This window comes from Bos indicus, chromosome 24 (assembly GCF_029378745.1).
Source record: "Bos indicus isolate NIAB-ARS_2022 breed Sahiwal x Tharparkar chromosome 24, NIAB-ARS_B.indTharparkar_mat_pri_1.0, whole genome shotgun sequence".
Taxonomy (NCBI): domain Eukaryota; kingdom Metazoa; phylum Chordata; class Mammalia; order Artiodactyla; family Bovidae; genus Bos; species Bos indicus.
In genome coordinates this window covers 27,401,590-27,415,411 of record NC_091783.1, presented here as the reverse complement: position 1 = coordinate 27,415,411, position 13,822 = coordinate 27,401,590, and positions in this window count along the sequence as shown.

The window sequence follows — 13,822 nt, the reverse complement described above, 5'->3', positions numbered from 1 at the left end:
GCTTGACTCGACTGGCTGGAGCAACAGTCATAAACCCACCAAGATGCAGGGGAAGGAACACAGATCCACTTCTCAGTAAGAGGAGTTCCAAAGAATTAGCAGTCGTGTTTTAGAATCACGACAGTTTGCCCTCTGACTTCAATTTATTTATCTTCCTCCTATGTGTAAAATATGAGTTTCTCCTCTCTACACCCAACATCCACTTAAACTGCATTGACTGCAGCCATGAAATTAAAAGATGCTTGTCATGACCAATCTAGACAGCATATTGAAAAGCAGAGACATTACTTTGCCAACAAAGGTCTGTCTAGTCAAGGCTATGGTTTTTCCAGTGGTCATGTATGGATGTGAGAGTTGGACTGTGAAGAAAGCTGAGCGCCGAAGAATTGATGCTTTTGAACTGTGGTGTTGGAGAAGACTCTTGAGAGTCCCTTGGACTGCAAGGAGATCCAACCAGTCCATTCTGAAGGAGATCAGCCCTGGGATTTCTTTGGAAGGAACGATGCTAAAGATGAAACTCCAGTACTTTGGCCACCTCATGCGAAGAGTTGACTCATTGGAAAAGACTCTGATGCTGGGAGGGATTGGGGGCAGGAGGAGAAGGGGACGACAGAGGATGAGATGGTTGAATGGCATCACTGACTCAATGGACATGAGTCTGAGTGAACTCCGGGTTTGATGATGGACAGGGAGGCCTGGCATGCTGCGATTCATGGGGTTGCAAAGAGTCGGACACGACTGAGCGACTGAACTGAACTGAACAGCATCATACTCAAGGTCCGGGCCAGGATCTTTGCATGAGGTCCCAGTACGGAAGTTTTTTGAGTGTGGCTGCTCAAGTATGACTTTTGTCAATATGGACATCTGAGAATTAAAGATAAACCATTTACACCCATGCTACCAACAAACAATGCTGAGACAGATGTAGGATAAACATAGTAGACAAGCCCATATACAAAAGAGGAAACCAAGAGACACAGCAGTCAATGGTCAACAGTAATTCTGAAGTCAGCCAGGCAGGAATGCCACTTTCTTGGTTAGACTTAGTGCTGTTCTCTGAGATTGTTTTTATTGTGTCTGCTATTTGGATGTGAAGAAAGACTTGGAAAGACTGCAAACCCAAACTAGAGATCCCACTTATTTAGCAAAACAGCTTAATGAGTTTTTGAATGTGTTAGTCGCTCAGTCATGTCCGACTCTTCCCACCAGGTTCCTCTGTCTGTGGAATTTACCAGGCATGAATGCTAGAGTGGGTAGAGGTTCTCTTTGCCATGGGATCTTCCTGATGAGGGATTGGACCCATGTCTTTGAATAGGCAAACTTAATTACATGTGAAATGGACTGAACCATTGTAATATGTGATAACAATGTACAGTCTTTAAACAAAATGAAAAGTATTTATCACACAATAGTCCAGGTAGTGGTCAGAGCTAGTATAGTTGCTCAATAACACTGAGGACCCCACTTGTTCTCACTTTTTAAACTACCATCCTTACAGTGTTGTGCATTCCAAGAAAGAAAAGAATACTCTGGAAAATGTAAAAAGCATAAAATCACATATATAATCAATAACATCCTTTTGTCAGACTATATTGGGTGACTCAATGATATAAAATAAAACTTTATTTTCAAATAGCATTTAGCCTTATGGAGAACTGACCCTATTAAAAGTAGAAGATGAATATAAATTTTCATTTATAACATGATCTTTAGTAAGCACACACATATACACACACACCTCCATATATACAAAGAAAGGAAACTAAAATTACTATCATTTGCAGCATTTGTGTGCAAGTGGGAAATTGTAGGGATTTAATATTTTGAAATAAAAATACTAATTAGAAATATCCTGGATGCCCTGCTTCCTAATTTGAGAAGTCTTTTAGATATATGTAGGTACTGGTTTTAGGAGACATTACATATATGCATTTCCTTAACTGATACTTTGGTAATAATAAAACTGAGTAGACGAAAGTGTTTTACAGGTATGATTTCAAATACATCACAGGTGCTTTCTTCCTTGAATAGAATTCTGAAATGCTTTAATGATGGAAGACTGAAAGCAAAGTCTCAGCCCTGGTCATGGAACTCTTTTACATCATTTTTTTTTTCCTTCTTCTTCTTCTTGTTTGGTCACTCCTAACTTAAATCACTACACTGGTGGGTTGACATATGACCTGAAACCTTTTGTCCAACTGGAATCTCAGAATATGACCTTTGTTGCAAATAAGGTTTTTCAGGTATTATTAGCTAGGACAAAAATCATACTGGGTTAGGGTGGACCCTAAGTCCAGTGACTGGTGCCTTTGTAAGAAGAGGAGAGAACATAAGATAAATTCACAGAGGCTAGAAGACCATCTGACACTACAATAGGAGCTGGGGTGCTGCAGCTGAAAGTCAAGGCAAGGACTGCGGAGACAGCAGAGCTTGGGTGAGTCAAGGAAGGATTTTCCCCTTGAACCTTTAAAGGAAATGTGGCCATGATGGTATTTTACTTGAAAGGTCTAGACTCCAAAACTGTAGGAGAAAAAGAAATTTCTGTTACTTTAAACCACACTGTTTGTGGCAATTTATCATGGTAACTCAGGAAACTAATATAATTACCTTCCAGAGAAAGGAATATATTGTATTAATCTGAGATAAGTAACATGTAAGAATATTATATATATGTATATATAATATTTATAATATCATGTAATATATAAGACAAACATATTCTTTGAGATGCAAAAATATAGATTACTCTTTAAAATCATTAATGTAACTGCTCTAAAAGATAATATTTGGGAAAGTGTTTTGTTAGCCATCAAATACTATGCAAATGTTAGTTGTACACAAGCTTATGCGTTTTAGCTTCTGACTCTATCTATAATATAAATTAGAATGATTTAATTTCCCCACCCACATTCTAAAACTTCATTAGCAGGGGTATAAATTATTTCACATACTTTAAACAATTTATCTCAATGAAGGATGAAACTTAAAAATTTGAACTTATAAATCAAGACCAAGACAGAAAACATGCCACTGGCTAAATATATGAAGTTCAATATTATTTTCTCTCAGATAAATTTTTTTTCTGAGAAGGCAGGATTAATTACTAAATTAAATAAATCCCAATTAATTCAGAATGCACATAATATAAATAATTACAGTTTGGATATCAATTTTGCATTGCACAAAGATTTACATTTATTTAATCATTGGTTCTTATTGGAAAAGAACAATGGGATATTTGGAGTGGAAATTATGTCTCCAACATGTTCTGAAACATAAAACTAATAAATATTGAACTAGTGTTATAACTCAAGATAACAGTTTTGAAATAATAAATATTTATTGAATTTTAATGTAATATATGCAGTATATATGCATATAATGTAATATATGCAGAACATGTAGTAAGAAATAATGAGACAGCTTATTCACCTTCGTTTCCAATAAAAGGGAAATAATACCTTCCTCCTGAGACTGCAGTAGGATTAAATGAGATACCATAGGAGTATCTGTCATTTGTTTCAGATGCATTCCCTTTCTTTCATCTATTCCACTAATTATTTCAGGAGTTCCACCTCTTCAGCTTGTGTGTTTCTCAATCTCCATGACTCTTGACTTCCAGGTGGGCTTGGCCAGTGACTTTCCTGGCAGAAGAAAGGACGTTGAAGGGATCATACTAACTAAGAAATTCCTCCCCCTGTTCCTCTGCTTTAATCAGTAGCTCCGGAAGTAACTCTGTCTCCTTGGTGGTTTCAGTGCCACTGGGCAGTGCTAAGTTATTTGGATCCTGATCAAACAGACATTATAGGCATGCATTGTTATGCAAAATATTGTGCATGCCTGCCTGCTCAGTTGCTTCAGCTGTGTCTGACTCTTTGTGACCCTATGGACTATAGCTCGCCAGACTCCTCAGTCCCTGGGTTCTCCAGGCAAGAATACTGGAGTGGGTTGCCATACTCTTCTCCAGGGGATCTTCCCAACCCAAGGATGGAACCTGAGTCTCATACATTGCAGGTATTGTATGCCTATATATTAATTTTAGCTTCTAGTTTCATCCATAATGTACCTTGGAAATATTTATCTCCTTACTTACCACACATTCTGAAACCAGTCATTACCAATGTGGTATTTTTCCAGGAATTTATCGTCCTAATCGTTCCCTCCTTATCTATTAATATTCTTTTTAGATATGTTATTATTAATAGAACTAACTCCAGTAACTCAGAAGTAATGTTAATACTTTAGCATCTCAATCCATTCCCAGTATGAGTGGAAATACATTAGTATTTAAACAAAATGTTTACCCTCCTGCTCCATGATTATATCCTATCCTGTTTCCACTTGCTGTTCATTTCCATTTTTGCTGTTATTTCTCTTATTCTCCCACTTTCTCTCCTTGCTTATAAGCAAGCACTGTTGCCATCTGTCCTACCAACATAACTGGGTTTCCATAAAGGCAGAATAAGCATCTGCATCTATTAGTGGTTTGTAAACTGTAAAGATGTGCTCACACCTTAGTGTATCATTTTGCAGCAGCTTTTCTTTTTTCCTTCCCCATGAATACCACTGACTTTCCCCAAGATTCATTCTCAGTGCTTTGTATTTTGCCATACAAAATAGATTACCCATTAATTTCATGTGACTGAATCTCAATTTTCTTTCTAATTGTGACATGGTTGGCAACTATCTACTCACAATTCTTACTTGAAGTTTTTTTTACTACCTCCTCATTCTCATATGGGATTTCCCAAGTGGCGTTAATGGTAAAGAACCCGATTGCCAATGCACTGGGTGTAAGAGAGCAGGTTGGATCCCTGGGGTGGGGAAGATCCCTTGGAGGAGGACACGGCAACCCACTCCAGGATTCTTGCCTGGAGAATCCCATGAACAGAGGAATATAGTGGGCTACAATCCATGGGGTTGCAGAGTCGGACACAACTGAATGACTTTCATTTTCACTTTCATTCCCATAAGTTCCAAAAGGAAGCTGCACCTATTGCTCCAAAACTGATATATTGGGCTCCATTGTCTAAGTTATCAACATAAAATTTTCTCCTTTTTTCTTACGTCCTTTATTCCTACCTTCAAACACCCAGATTTATTGATTCTTCTTCCCTTCTCTCTTTTGTGCTTTCTTCCTTTTGCTGTTGTTTGAGTTTGGGTGTGTCATTTCTGTTGATTTTTCCCTTTATCATTTATTTTAAGGATTTACTGAATGTGTGCAATTGTTTTGCTTTTGTATCAGTCAGAATCAGTCAGGAAATCACCATTGATGTCAGTTAGTTACATGTGGAAATTTCAAATAGCATAACTGGTTTGGGAGAGCTAAAAAGACAACACAAAATGTTGCAATCCAGGAATTAGCAACAGCAGAATGCTGCCATCACTGTGTAGACTGGAGGTAAAAGGGGAGAAGAGTTCAGTCCTGTTTTATTAATATTATAACTGAAAATCCTGAATTTAATTTTAGGTACCACATTATAAGAAGGATATTAAAAGTTAAGAAGATGGCTATAATGAGAGTGAGATCACTGGAAAATGTCAAGTGAATAATTTTTGAGAGAACTGTATCAGCTTGCCTAAAGAATAGGTGTACTGGTGGCACTGAGAAGGATACAATGATCATTGTTCCAAATATTAATGGAAATGTATATAGTCCTGGGAGAAGTAAGAAGTTTATGACATTGATTTTGGTCAGTGTGAAGCCTGATATTGGAATAATTAATGCTGCCCCAAAATATGCTTTGCCTTGAAAATAATGAATACACGATCACAAGCTTGATATTGGCATATTCACACAGAGATTGAGAAAAATAATGTTAGCATTGTGAAGGAGTAAAAGCGATTAACTTAAGTTCTTGCCAAATTTTAAAGTTTAACATTGATGGAGAAGAATATCAAATAAGTACAAATGGATTTGTTTAGATTTTCAAATGCTGCAGAAAATTAAGTCAAGATAATCCCCCCCCTTTTTTTTTGATGAAGGATAATTTCATTGACTTCCATGAATGCATTTATTTATGCAATTATCTGTACAAAACCAAGTTGGCAAATAGAACTGTTGGTATGGATTACTAAATAATGAGAAAAATCATTATAGGGAAGGAATATAAAAAGGAATGAACTTTTGCAAACTCTAGAAGTAGCCAAATATGCTTACAAGCAGTAAAGACAGAATATTGAACTAAGTAGAGAAATAAAGATTTTACATAAAATGGGATGATTAGGGGACACAAATGATGCAAAGAAGAGTGTGAATAGAGACCTAATCTTGCCAACCAAGAGAAAGTCAGGGAAAAAGAATGTGACTCTATTAGCAAGATGGATCTTCAATTTTCCTACCATAAATGTGGAAAAGAAGTGAAAACTCTCCTTCCCATTTGCCATATCCATTTGGCTTCATTTCTGAGAGCTCTTTGGCCTTTCAGCTTCATTTCACATCTTATCCAAGCCACTTATAATCTTCAAGGATAAACCCTAAGGAACTTCATAAAAAGACAGGTAGGAGGCAAATTGGGGAGGACCAGATATGCAGTCTGTAGACATTTGAGGAGAGGATGGAAATAATAATACACACACACACACAAACACACACTCAAACTGTTTACATTAGGAAGAAGAAGGTAAAATTGACTTTAGTCTTCAGTAAATAGAGTTCTTATTTCTGAGGATGGCAAAGGTAGATACGATTTTGAGTTTGCAGAGAGCATGGCTGCTGGGAATAAGCATTATGAGAAGTTCGTGTAGTTGAGTAAGAAGATTACTGAGCATCACTCAGGAAATGATTTAAGACATAACACGTAACATTGTAACAGGCCAAAATTTCATGGCTTGCTATCTTCGCCTATTGAAAATTTTCATGTCTACATAAGGAATAAGGAATGAAAATAAAACTGATATTTAAAAAGCAATCAAGCTTTTTACCAATAGGAAAATGATTTCTTCACAGAATTTCCTTTAGAAAAAAGTTGAGAATAGGGGAGTTTGGAGATGCCTGGATACAGAAGGAACAGAGAAGGAAAGATACAAAATATAGAGATGAAGGGACAGTTCACGTTAAACAGATTATCAGCTCTATCACACAGTTACATATTAACATGCATTTTAAAAAAGCAGAGTACAAGAACATATTCTAAGACACATGAAAATATTCTGGTCACTTCAACTTTTCCCCCTTTCAATTCTGTGGGTTTATAATTACAATTTAACAGTATACTTGTGGATTTTTTTAATCATTCTGATAGAATGTTGTGAGTTTGAGAGGAAGTTGGTGATAACACCTCTCAATCTGTGTAAACAAAACTTATCTTGATAGTTTACACAGACTGTATCAGCCCCAAAATTTCCAATGCATTTAGAAATATCTGTTAGACTCATTTTGATTAAGGTTCCTTTTAAAATATAATTGTACAGTAGTACATTTTGATGCCTTTTCTGTATGCTTGGTAAAAGAAATAAGCTTCTACTACCAAAAATATAGACATTAAAATGTTAATAGTTGTTATATTTTTCTGCTTGGATTTAAAAGTTTTGAAGAAATCATTCTGCAGTCTATATTTTTCAAATTATTCTTTGAGCATACATACTTTTTAGAAATATGTTAATACTTAAATATGTGTATATAACATATTATCTCTATATGTACATGTGTTTGTGTACATATGTATATATCATATATATGTATATATATGATAAAAAAAAAGATTCTGTATTTCCGACTAGTGAGCAAAACATGACAAAAATGAAAGAGGTTCTCAAAGTTTTAATGTGGTGCTGAAGCTCCAATACTTTGGCCACCATGCGAAGAGCTGAGTCATTGGGAAAGACCCTGATGCTGGGAAAGAGTGAAGGCAGGAGGAGAAGGGGAAGGCAGAGGATGAGATGGTTCATTGGCATCACCAACTCAATGGACATGAGTTTGAGCAAGCTCCAGGAATTGGTGATGGGCAGGGAAGCCTAGCGTGCTGCAGTGAATGGGGTCACAAAGAGGTGGACATCACTGACCGACTGAACTGAACTGAACTGATGTGGTCCTATCTGGATGAACATAAACTGTAGTCAGAACTGGGCTAATGAAGAGAATAATGTGTGATGTCCAACAACTATAAGTAAGTGTGAGGGCCAGAAGAAATGAAGCTTTTGATTCTGAGAGTGGCACACCTATTCAAAATTTTGGAGGGCAAGAAGTGGACTATAATAATGTTGATAAAACTGAAGGTATCCTGGTCAATAGCAGGCATGGACTTTAGAAAAACAAGCTTTTAAAAGCTGAGGAAAAACTAGATAAATTATCTAGCTAACAAAACAAGATAATTAGAAGCAGAAGTTAAGTTTTATATAAAAAAAATGAAGAGAATCACATTTGACAAGGTAAATTTGCTTTTCTCTTACATTTCTGAGCCTGTCTATAAAATAATTTTAAAACTTTTGAAAACTGGTACATCCTTTCTGTCAGTCTAGAATATTTGATTCTGGACAGTTAGAGCAGCAAAACAATTTGGAGTAGCAGAAATGGTAAAGGAATTTTAATGTTTAAGTGATACCTGCTAATACTCCAAACGTGTGTGATTATACAGAATCATGATCGTGCTCCAAAAGTAGGAAGCTAAATCCCATTAATGGACTGTTTTCTAAAAGAGCAAACTGAAGTAAGAGGAAACCCTTTCAAAACTTGTTAAAAGAACAGCATAATTATAGTAAGTTCAGTTTCAAATATAAAGGTCAATCCCCAAAATCCAACTGATGGACTGATGGAATTTGTCTTGAAAATATTAGACAATCTGTTGTGAAACAATATTGTTGCCTATATGAAGAACTATGTTCATGCCAAACAGCTCATAAGCAGATCATTAACAAACTAAACAGAGAAGCAAAATGATGGGATCCCCTAAGGAGATAAGGCCAGAAATTCTCTTGTATTTAACCCATCAGGTAGTCCCATACAAAGACACCATCTGTCCAGTGAATTAAAATGGATTTTGGGTTTCAAATGATATAGGAAACAACAATCCAAATTCATGTGAAAGTAAAAGTAGTCCTTCTCTTTCTAATTCTAAAATGAAAACATATTTTTTCCTTAGGGCAATTGGTTATGATATATGTAGACTAGCCTGAAATGAATAGCATGCTAGAATATGTGAATATAAGGGAGACTTCTGAATAAAATTTAATCATATCCACCTTTATATTCTAACTGCCCAATCCAGTTAGACCACAGTGCAGAAGATTGAGTTAATCATAGTCTTCTGTTCTTGTAACAATATCATAAGCACCCAATGCACCTTCTCTTGACTATTAATTTGATTTTATTTACAAATAATTCTCCCATCCATTTCTCATCCTACCATGAACTATATAGGTAGATTCATTTGTTCATGCAAAATGTGATTAGTAATAATTATTTTATTAACATACCTTAAGTAAAGTAATGCTCAAAATTCTCCAAGCCAGGCTTCAAAAATACATGAACCCTGAACTTCCAGATGTTCAGGCTGGTTTTACAAAAGGCAGAGGAACCAGAGATTAAATTGCCAACATCCACTGTATCATGGAAAAAAGAAAGAGAGTTCCAGAAAAACATCTCTTTCTGCTTTAGTGACTATGCCAAGTCTTTGACTGTGTGGATCACAAGAAACTGTGGAAAATTCTGAAAGAGATGGGAATACCAGACCACGTGACCTGCCTCTTGAGAAATCTATATGCAGGTCAGGAAGCAACAGTTAAAACTGGACATGGAACAACAGACTGGTTCCAAATAGGAAAAGGAGTACGTCAAGGCTGTATATTGTCACCCTGCTTATTTAACTTATATGCAGAGTACATCATGAGAAACGCTGGACTGGAAGAAGCACAAGCTGGAATCAAGATTGCTGGGAGAAATATCAATAACCTCAGATATGTGATGACACCACCCTTATGGTAGAAAGTGAAGAGGAACTAAAAAGCCTCTTAATGAAAGTGAAAGAGGATAGTGAAAAAGTTGGCTTAAAGCTCACTGGTGTATAGAACAGTCTTTTGGACTCTGTGGGAGAGGGAGAGGGTGGGATGATTTGAGAGAATGGCATTGAAATATGTATAATATCATATATGAAACGAGTCACCAGTCCAGGTTCGATGCACGATACTGGATGCTTGGGGCTGGTGCACTGGGATGGGGAGGAAGGAGAGAGGAGGGTTCAGGATGGGGAACACATGTATACATGTGGCAGACTCATTTTGATATATGGCAAAACCAATACAATATTGTAAAGTCAAATAAAATAAAATTTAAAAAAAAAAGCTCAACATTCAGAAAACTAAGATCATGGCATCTGGTCCCATCACTTCATGGGAAATAGATGGGGAAACAGTGGAAACAGTGTCAGACTTTATTTTGGGGGACTCCAAAAATCACTGCAGATGGTGATTGGAGCCATGAAATTAAAAGACGCTTACTCCTTGGAAGGAAAGTTATGACCAACCTGGAGAGCATATTAAACAGCAGAGATATTACTTTGCCAACAAAGGTCTGTCTAGTCAAGGCTATGGTTTTTCCAGTGGTCATGTATGGATGTGAGAGTTGGACTCTGAAGAAAGCTGAGCGCCGAAGAATTGATGCTTTTAAACTGTGGTGTTGGAGAAGACTCTTGAGAGTCCTTTAGACTGCAAGGAGATCAAACCAGTCCATTCTAAAGGAGACCAGTCCTGGGTGTTCTTTGGAAGGACTGATGCTAAAGCTGCAATACTTTGGGCACCTCGTGCGAAAAGTTGACTCATTGGAAAAGACCCTGGTGCTGGGAGGGATTTGGGGCAGGAACAGAAGGGGATGACAAAGGATGAGATGGCTGGATGGCATCACTGACTCGATGGACGTGCGTTTGAGTGAACTCCAGGTTTGGTGATGGACAGGGAGGCCTGGTGTGCTGCAGTTCATGGGGTCGCAAAGAGTTGGACACGACTGAGTGACTGAAGTGAACTGAAGGTAATTTTTACTATGTCTCATTTTTTTCTTTTTATTTCATTGAGACATATTTTTAAAGGTCAGTTCATGAGACTAAACTATATCTGGTCACTTACTTTTAACTTAATGATACAGTGTGATGTTTTCCCCTACATTTTTCCCAGTGTCTTTCCCAATGATAAGTACCTAGATTCCTACCATATACTTAATATGTACCACAAACAGTATTGCAAGGAATATTTTTTGTGCACAGCACTTAATAGATTTATGTGAGTGATATATATATATATACACACATATGTATATATGATGGAATTCCTTGTTCATAAGATAATGTATAATATTATTTTATTTTTAGGTTGGCTTTTATCATATTGCTTGCTAAAATGACTGCACCTGTTTATATTCCTGATAGGTACACAAACGTGTGTATGTGCCAAAATTCCCACAAACAACATTATCGGTTTTCTGTTTTTGCAAATAAGTATAAAAACTGTAAAGGTATAAAGTGTGTGCTTAATCTCTCTCTCTTTTCTATCACTTCACTCTTATCCTGATTGCTGATAAATATGACTGTCCCTTAACCTTATGGCTTTACTTTTTAGTGAATTACCTAATTGCAAATTGTACATTGAGATTAAGATTGTCTTTGTAATATGAAGCTTTAATGATAATTCTAAGGGAAGATTGAATGTATGTGAATATCAAAGAAGGCATCATTGCTTAAAATGATGCAGAACAGAAAAGAATGCATTGCCTGGTAATTAAAAGAGTCACACTGCCTGAGTCAGTTTCCCTATTCTCTGTGCCTTACTGGTTGTACCATCTTTGCACATCGGTGCAGTTTTCTTTCTTTTTTTTTTTTTAATTTTATTTTATTTTTAAACTTTACAATATTGTATTAGTTTTGCCAAATATCGAAATGAATCCGCCACAGGTATACCCGCATTCCCCATCCTGAACCCTCCTCCCTCCTCCCTCCGCTACCCTCCCTCTGGGTCATCCCAGAGCACCAGCCCCAAGCATCCAGTACCATGCATCGAACCTGGACTGGCGACTCGTTTCATATATGATATTATACATGTTTCAATGCTATTCTCCCAAATCTCCCCACCCTCTCCCTCTTCCACAGAGTCCATAAGACTGATCTATACATCGGTGTCTCTTTTGCTGTCTCATACAGAGGGTTATTGTTACCATCTTTCTAGATTCCATATATATGTGTTAGTATACTGTATTGGTGTTTTTCTTTCTGGCTTACTTCACTCTGTATAATAGGTTCCAGTTTCATCCATCTCATTAGAACTGATTCAAATGTATTCTTTTTAATGGCTGAGTAATACTCCATTGTGTATATGTACCATAGCTTTCTTATCCATTCATCTGCTGATGGGCATCTAGGTTGCTTCCATGTCCTGGCTATTATATAATAGCAGTTTTCTCTTTTAAAAAGTAGGTGTGATATTGATATTAGTACCCACTTCATAGGGTTCTTAAGAGACTAAGTTAAATCATATACAGAACAGACTGAAAACAAAGCTCAATCCTGGGGAGAACTGAATAAATGAATGTTTTAAGAACAATTTACCCTCAATTTTTCATTAATAATTTTAGATTTTTTCTCATTTTCTAAAGACAGTTTTACCTATCGGGTAATGTTATTAATTAAGTAACTATTAATGAAGGGACATAAATTGCATTCAACATGCCTCAGATATTCACATCAGCCTCCTTTGGACATTTTGTTATGTAGTAAATTTTCTGTCTTTATTTCATAGCTCAGATAAACAGAGCTGGAACTGAGAAGCCTGAAATCTGTTCTCTGAGCATCTTCCATATATTTGTGAGATGTTCTGATTAGATACATTTATTGAAAAGGTTACCAGGATAACAGATGCTATCTGAAAATGTTATCTTAAAAGTTAGCTAAATAATGCACTCCAGAAAGGCAAGCCATTCACCAGCCATTTGTAAATTCTTGCGTCTCAATTTCCTCCACCCTTGCTTAATTTATCTTCAGGCATTTTTTAATCTATAAGCAAAATATCAGTTGCAAAGGTTAATATCTCTCTTGTTCCTAATTAGATGAAATATGCCACCTCTAGCTATGAATTTAGTTCAGATATTTCATGTCTTATGGTGCTCATAAATTAAATGCGTTCAGGGAAAACTATATAGAATTATGGACTGCCCTACAAAAATCTGTTTACATAATTTTATGAGCAGCTGTTGAAATTCTTAAAAAAAAAAAGGTACGCTTTTCATAAAGATTTTTTTTCCCTCCGCTTTAGTAGGAAAAAAAAAGAATATTTGAGAAAACTTTGTCAAAGAAGCACATTTTTAGGCCAACAGCTTAAATAAAAGTGAAATCAAACCTGTTGTCTCAATAGCAAGGGTTTATTTTAGAGTTTTTGTTTCAATAGGGGTATAATTTGTTAAACATTGGACATAGTCACTTTTAATTAACTATGTGTTAATTATTATTCTGAAAATTGAAATATTTCATTCTTATAAAACAAAGAGGAAAACTAGAAACAGACTTTATGAAAGCATGAAAACTAAGGTCCGGCGACTGGCCAAAACCCTTGGTTTAATTGACCAGGAAATGTCTTCACCTCCACCACAGCTGCTCAGTTCTCTCTGACTCCTTGGATAAACTGATTTTGCCTCTTTTTGAGATTTTTAGTATATATCAACTGGCCAAATATTTTTGAGTTCACAACTTCCTAGTAATCACTGAAACCATGTTACGATGTCCTCTAGTGACCAGGCATAGGATGTAGTGTTAGTCAGAAAGAATAAGGTAGGCCTGATGTTCTCCTCATATTTACAAAAGTACCAATTTGTGTAAATTTAAAAACAGTGGTTCAGACTCTGTGCTTT